We start from the raw sequence: 7,875 nt of genomic DNA, 5'->3' as shown, positions 1-7,875 counted from the left end.
TAAAATCTTTAAAAAAAAAGTTTTCTTAGTATGTCTTATATGCCCAATAATAGCCAGGATGCTGGGCACAAGGGATGGAAAGAACACAGTCCCTCGGGGAGCTCACAGTCTAATGGGACAGGGAACAAGAGTTGGGATGTTGTGCAACCCAGCTTAGAGCTGGGGCTGTCCGTTTGGGGTGTCTTGCTGCTTGTGCTGAGGGTCTCAGGATGAGAGGACAGCGGAGGGCAGGAAGGGGTTTCTGTTTTCCCAGGAGGGTAGGTAACACCCGTGCAGAGTTAAGGGGTGAGAGGTCGAGCTTAGAGGGGCTGGGACTGGAGGTGACGTCATAGAGGGAGCAGGTGCTGGGTTCTGAAGACCCTTCCTCCATTTGATCTATTCGGAAATGTGGAACATTTCAGGGGAAAGAGAAATCCTCAGGTCTGTGATGTAGGATGACCCCCAGCCAAGAGGGGGATGGAGGGTGGGGCACTTCAGGAGACAGGAACCCCAGTTTGCAGGCTGATCGCAGTGAAGGCTGATGCTGGCTTAGGCTGGAGCAGTGGTAGCAGGGAAAGGGGAGGGGACTGACTTGAGATTAGGAGCCAGGATCACAGAACTTTGTGTCTGTTTGAGTCTGGAAGATACGGGAGCAACCTCTGGTGTGATAGACCAAGCTGGATATTTCTTAGGGTTGCTGTGATTCCTAAAACCTCCTTTTATTGGTTGTATGACCTTGGGCAAATGACTTAACCTTTCCGAGCCCAGTTTTTGCAATCTGTAATACAAAGATACTAATATTCATCTTGCGTGGTTGTTGTATATATTAAAGATAATGTATGCCAAAGCATAAGGCTCAATTCCTAACAGGAATTCAATAAATAGTAGATGTAATCACCATTGTTTGTCCTTGCCACAAGCCTTTGTTGAAGATCTGACATGTGCCACCAATTGTCCTCGATCTTTGGGACTTAAGTCTCAGTCCCTATTCTCATGTAGCTCCCCATCCAGTAGGGGAGAGATATGCAGAGAAACAGTCATATAGCAAAGCAATATGGGCGGGGGCAGAGGAAAAAATGGTGCTCAAAGACTCAGGGACAACTTCACAGAGGAGAGGTGACAACTTAAACAACGTAGGGCCAGCTGTCTGTTCAGAGATGGTCCCAGCACACCCCCTCCATCCCCCTACTCCTTGACATGGGATTGAGTTTCACAATCTGAAATGTTCGGTTTGAACGCATTTGTCATGCTCTTTGGGGTTGGGAGAAGGGGGTGGACTGCAGGGGGGTGTCTATGTGTAGCCCGGGGAATGGTTTGCAGAACCTTGGCAGCTCCAGGGAAGGGCACGCGCAGATGGGCAGTTAGAGGAAGGGACCGAGGTAAGAGCGAACATGGCCATGTGGGCAGAGCTTGCTAGCTGTGTGTGTGTGCTCTTTGGGCCATCCTAATTTTTCTGTTTCCTGTCTGTGCCCTTCTAAAAATTCCCTGTGAAACCATTTGGTGTCCCCCGCCTTGCCTCCCATGCCAAATTTCTTTCCATATATTTCTCAAGGAGCCCAGCTTAGAAGAAGCAGCCCTACCTGGTCCTCCACGAAGGAAGGACTCCCACCCTCCTGCACCACCAAGCAAGACCTTGGGCTTTACAGCCACTGCCTGTGACCCCTCTGATTTTCCAGTCTGTAACATGGAGACAGCAATAGTCCCTTTCTCATGGGGCTGTCGTGAGGTTCAAATGTGATAGAAACTCAGCACCCAGTCAAGGCTTGTTTCTCTTCTCTCCCTGATAACAGCCTCCTTGCAGAGGGTTAGACAAGAGACTCTCAGTGAGTGGTGTCTGGTGCTCCAGCTTCCGGGCCCCCTCCCCTCTAGACCCTGTAGGCCCCTTCCCCTCTGCTAGCCTAAACGGCATCTGGGGGTGACCCTGGTCACCGCAAGGCAGTGCTGACAGGATGACAACGGGGGGCCCCAGGCGCAGCCCAGCCCACTCCTCCACTCGAATCCCTGCTCTCCCCCCTGCTGCGGATAACATGCCACTGCTCTGCGGAGAGGACAGGCGTCCCTGGGTGCCCGAGGGCTGAGCGGGGAAGCTGGAAACAGCTCTCCCTCACAGACTGTGTGGGCAGTGCATTCGAATAGCTTCTGAAAAACCAAAGTTCAAGCCCGCCTCCCTTTCCCCAGGGAGGGGCAGCGTCCAGACAGCGAGAGTTCAGCCAACAGAGAATCTCCTTTCTGCAGACTGCTGCAGGCTGTCCTCCCTTCGGGTCCTACCCACACACGGGCAGCCGTCTTCCAAAGCACTGCAGGGACACTGGGGGGGGCCAGAGACCTGACTCTGCCCTAAGGTACAAGAGTCATTTCATTTATCTGGGCCTCAGTTTTCCTCCTCTGAAAAATGGGAATGACATGGAAGCTGCCTCTCAGGAGGGTTCGGTGAGAGGGTGAATGTGAAGGTACTTTGTAAACTCTAGAAAGATCATTAGTGTTTGGCCAAAGAGACCTTCTTAGGGTTCTTAGGAGACAAGTGAAGACCAGAGAAATGAGAAATGAAATAAGATCACAGAGAAACTCTCCCCAAGAACCTCAGGAAGGAGAATGGCAGTGGGGACCTTAGCCCCCAGACCAAACCCCCTGAGGCCTAGCTCCTTCCAAGTGTGCTAGTCAGTCGGGACAGCAGGACTTGGCTGGACGCAGCCAATTCTTCCTCCTCCTCTGAATAAATCCAGACCTGTTTTCCAGTGACTTCCGGAGAGTGGGGCTGACTAAGAGACAAATGTCATTTACCTGGTTCCGGTGTGATTCCACTAAAGAGCCGGGAAGCTGCCACTTGGTCATGGCACCAAGCTTCACACCGTCTCCTCACTGCTTGTGCTAAATGCACAGGCACGGATGTCCTTGGGTGTGTGCGCTCGCGTGTGTGTGCACGCACACACACACACACACACACACACACTCACTCATGCGCGGTATGTACAACCGCTCCAGACTTTAGATGGAGCAACAGCTGCATCTCCAGAGGGTTCCAGGAGAGGGGTGGGCACATAAACAGAGTAAGCCAATCACAGCCCTGTTGACCCTAGCAACCACCAAACCAATTAGAACCCCACCCCTGGGTCCAGCAGTGCCTCCCAAATGCACCACAGACACACACAACCTGCACTGCCATGGCAACAAAACCATCCCACAAAGCAGGGAATATGGGAAAGTGGCCCTTAGCAACAAGACCCGACCCGCCACTGGGGCGAGCATGCAGACCACAGCTGGCTAGCATTAGGTCACTAAGGGGAGAGGGTTGTCACACGGGGAGGGAAGGAAAAGAGAGTTAGTTCACCTGTGCTTGCGAAGTCCATTTTTTTAGTCCTGGGCCTCAGTTTGCTCACCCGTAGATGGGGTCGAAGACATGCTCAGTGTGTGTATTACAGAATGGGCTTGTATTATCATATCATAGTGCAATTCCTTTTCAACTACTAAATAAGGATAGGAACCATAGATTATCTTTTCAGAAAACCCTAAGAATTTTGAGACTTCTGGGTAAAAGTAAGTTGGCTGACCCCCAGATGGACGCTGAAGTCCAGCTTGTGAACTCATTGTACAGGTGGACCCCAATTCAGTCTAAAAACATTCCCTTGGTGTTTGCCACGTTGAAAGGCACCGATGCTGGCTTCAGCAGGGGCCAGGCGGAATGTGAGGAGCCTGCAGAGCGTGCTGGCCAAGACGGCTGGAGATGGCGGGGAGGTCTGTTGGACGAGCTTGGAGGAGGGCTGAAGACTTCCTCGAGGAAACTTTGCTCAGGGCCAGGGAAGAGGGCTGAAGCCCAAACCCTGCAGGTGTCCCTGGCAACCTGGCTTCTGGCTTCCATGCATCACCGTCCTGCCTTTGGTCAGCTACCGGAGAGATCTTCATTCCAAATGAAGATTTGACAAAGGGCTCCGCTGCCCGCTGCTTCTCCTGACGGCTCCCCAGCCGTGGGCTTTCAGTCCCCTGCTTCAGAATCTGGTGAAAGCGGAGGGACTCCTTTCCTAGAATCAAAAACATCCATGTCCAGCATTTTCCATTCATTTTTGGGAGCTATGGGCCTCTTGAAGCTCATGCGGACTTGCTCGGGAAGGAGGGCACAGGAAGCCCCACGTGGCAGGCCTCTGCCTCTGCCTCCCTTCTCGGCTTACTCTGCCCCCCCGCCGCCCCCACCACTGGCACAGGCCGCGTGGAACTCTGTGCACGTCCCTTGCACGCACCTCCACACATCACTGCTTCGTGCCTTCGCGCGTGTCATTCCCAATAACTGGAGAGGTTTTTTCCTTCACCTGCTACCTAGTAAACTCCTGCTCCTTCTTCAAAACCCTGTTCGGGGGTCCATATCTCACAGTCTTTGGTGCTGGCCGGACAGGCTTGATCACTCCTCAGTGTGAAGTATCCTCTCACTGCGTGTCTCCCAGTACCTTTACCGGGCTTTCCTGCGGCCAGACGCCGCACCTCTAGTCTCTATATCCCTAGTCCCTAGCACATCACAGGTCTGGAGAGCCCAAATGGCAGGACCGAATGGGCAGAGGAGGCAGCTGATGAAGGAGGAGAAGAATGTGGAGGCCTGGATTTAGGACTGGAGCCAGGAGAGGAGAGAAGGTATCGAAGAGGAGCGAGGTATCCAGAGGAGACTGGAGGTCAGGATGGTTAAGGACTGAGAGGCATCATTGAATTTGGCAAGGAGAAAGCCATTGGTGGTGTAACCAACTGCCCTAGTTTGCCCGGGAGTCTCCCAGTTCTAGAATTGGAAGCCTCAGGCCAACGGAGGTGGTTGGTCAGCCTGGATCACTGACCCTAATGAGGGCAGTTCCAGAAGCAGGACTGGGGCAGAAGCCTGTATGCGGTGGGCTGGGAGGCAGCTGGGAGAACTGGTGACCGCCGAGCCAGTGGGCTGGGCCAGGGATGGGGGGCAGCAGGAGCCTACGGAGGGCACCAGCCTCCCAGCCCATCTGTCCCAATCCCACTGCCCCACAGAGAAAGCAAACAAGACTGGCATCAGGAACATCGTGTACACCTCGACAACATTTTCTCGAAGGCTACAAGGCCACTGCTTCGGTCCCCTGACCGACCCTCGCCACCATCCCAGTGCGCACAGCATCGGTGGCCCTCTGTCCTGCGTCTGGATATTTTGTCCGGTAAGCGCAATGAAGGCTGCTACTGGTGGACTCTTTTCCTGGGCTGTTATTTAAAACTTTTAGTTTATGTTTCTTGTCCAACTAATTCAATTCTGAGCTTCTTAAAGGCAGGGGTCATGCCCTCCCTCCCTGGGTCCCTTGCTTCCCTCTTTCCTTCCTTCAGTAAACACTAACTAAAGCACTGTTTATGCGGTGGTTAAAGTGACAGACACCGTTCCGACCCTCAGGTATCTCCGTCTGGGTTCAGGCCTCCTACACGTGGAGAACTTCATACCCCTGAGTAGGGGCGGGGCGGGGGGAGTCCACACAGGGCTTTAGCGGGGCTGCGAACACCCATTACATCATACACAGCAGAGTCATCTGAAGGGATCCCGGTGCCACTGCATGGTATGGCCGGGCTGGTACAACACGTCAGGAGAGACCAGAACTCCATTTCTCCTGGCTAGGCAGATTAAAGAGAGAGAAAAAGAAGGAGGATGTTGCTCTTGACTGCGTGGAAGAGCGACAGCCCGCACAACTCTGATCACAGAGCCTGCCTCCGTCAGCGGCCTGGCACCGTCTCATTAGCCCGGGTGCCGAGATGCCGCCTGCCCCGCCGGGAGCCACCTCCTTGCCGAGTGTCTGCTCCGTAATTAAACACAAACTCCTCTCCCTCCTGTGGGGAGTTAGGGGGGCAGTGGGGAAGGGCTGGGCAGGGGTGAGGCCTTGCTCTGACCCTGCTGGGGGAAGGGACACGGAGGGCTGTGAGTTGTGAGTGCGGGTCCCCAGGACTCTGCCCAGAGCTGGGGAGGAGATTTGGGAAGTTCTTGCGAAAAGGAGATGAAAGTGCATGGAATGAGAGGCGGGACCGGGCCTTCTCCCCATCCGGACCCCCAGGACCCACAGATGGCAAATGTGCCACACCGGTTTCTGCAGAGACTTCTGAGCTGGGCACTAGGAAGCGGGGTTCTAGAAAGAGAGGTGTTGGAAAGTCTTTGCTCCAGATTTGTCTGAGAACGTGTAAGCACCCACATACCACACACTTGTTCCCACCACACACACATGCACACGTGCACACACGCACGCATAGACACACACAGACATGCCCACCATACAGCTTCCCCCACACCCCACACATACACACAACCACCACACACACCACACACATACACACACTCTCTCCACTGGTTTGTAACCAAAAGGGGGCTGACGTGGTGGATTCTGGGGGGAGGGGGCTGGACAAGACAGCCCCCAGAGATTTCCACAGCCAAAGCTGGAGGAGGGAGTGGGCTAGCTTGGAGGTGCCCAGACCACCTCTGGACGTATAACAAAGCGTGTGTAGGAGAAATCATCTGACAATCCCTCTCAGGGTAGAAGTGAGTTCTCCTCAGGATTAAGTCTGCTCTAGTGGCAAGATGGTGGCGTCGGCCAACCGCAGGGTTTCTGCTTTGCGCAGCGGGGAGCACACACTGATTGGGAAAGCCAGAGGTCTTCCGTGCCCACCCTGACCCAGCACTTGGCCTCTCTGCTAAGCCCACTTTGAACAAATACTGAGAAGATATTCCGGGCACCGATATGTCTCTAGCCAAACCTGATCTCCAGCCGAAGGGCAGAGACCATGCCCTCCACGAGTGTGACTGCGCGGGGAGGGCCCCGTGTGAAGGCGGAGCTACAGGAGACCGGGAGAGAAGGCGGCTGGCTGAGGCCCGGAGAGGGGGTGCCTACACCCCTCCAGAGTTATCTGGTCCCCTAACGAGTGGCCTGGGCCTCAGTGACTGCATGCTCCAAGCTCCAGCTCCGGCAGCTGGATCCTGATGGAGGACAGACCCGCAGAGCAAACCAGTCTACACAGGCCAGAAGATGAGTTCATTGGGGGCAGAGACCAGGAGACCCAGCAGCCAGAGCCTCTGAAACCAGGGCACAGAGGGGAGACGTGTGTGCTGTTTGGCATACATTTGCGAGACATTAACGGTTAAAACAGAGCAGTTGGGTGGATGGCCAGTGCCCAGCGGCCACCCAGGGAGCTAACTGCCTGCAGTCAGAAAAGCGCCCAGAAACCCTTCCAGCCTCTGGCCCTCTCCCCCGCGGTTATCCTGACTATGATGGACCCTGGGTCAGCAGGGTCAGCACCGCCACCCCCAGTCTGGGGAAAGGGGAAGAGGCGAGGACAGCCTTCCAGCGGTGACTCACGGCTCTGGCCTCTGAGGCTAGCAGGGCCCTGAGAAATGCCTAGGCAGGAGCCACCTGTGGCCTGCTGCGATCAGCGGGGAGCCCTTTGCCACCACACCACTACCCCGTGTGAACTCAGCCCTGGAGTCACAGCTCATTTCCTAGGGGCCCCTCCCAGACCCACTTCCCCTTTTCCTGCCGCCTGGGAGGGGTGGGGCCCCCAGAGCCGCCAGGTGTGGCCTGAGGGATGAGAGCCTGGAGAATGGCAGCGGTCGGGGGGATCAGGAACCAGAAGGAATCTGGATGGGCCTGGGGTTGGGGGAGGAGCAAGAAAGGCGTGAGAAAGGGTTTACTCAGTCCTCTGTCTCTGGGGTGAGCCCGTGACCAGCGTGCTCCCAGGAGCACCCCGTGTGAGTGATTGTGAGTGATGGAGCAGATACTGTCCCGCTCAGGTTGGATGCCCCAGAGTGATCAGCTGGGGCCGGGGGCCCCTCTACCTAAGTGAGCAGGTATGTCCAACCCAAAGACATATGAGCAGGTCAGGAGCGGCCAGGCCGAGGGGTAAGTCTAACAGAATGAACAGGTACGACCAGGT

This window comes from Lontra canadensis, unplaced genomic scaffold, assembly GCF_010015895.1.
Source record: "Lontra canadensis isolate GAN:19392208 unplaced genomic scaffold, GSC_riverotter_1.0 scaffold63, whole genome shotgun sequence".
Taxonomy (NCBI): domain Eukaryota; kingdom Metazoa; phylum Chordata; class Mammalia; order Carnivora; family Mustelidae; genus Lontra; species Lontra canadensis.
The sequence above is the reverse complement of the archived record's forward strand: the minus strand, read 5'-3'. Positions refer to the sequence as shown.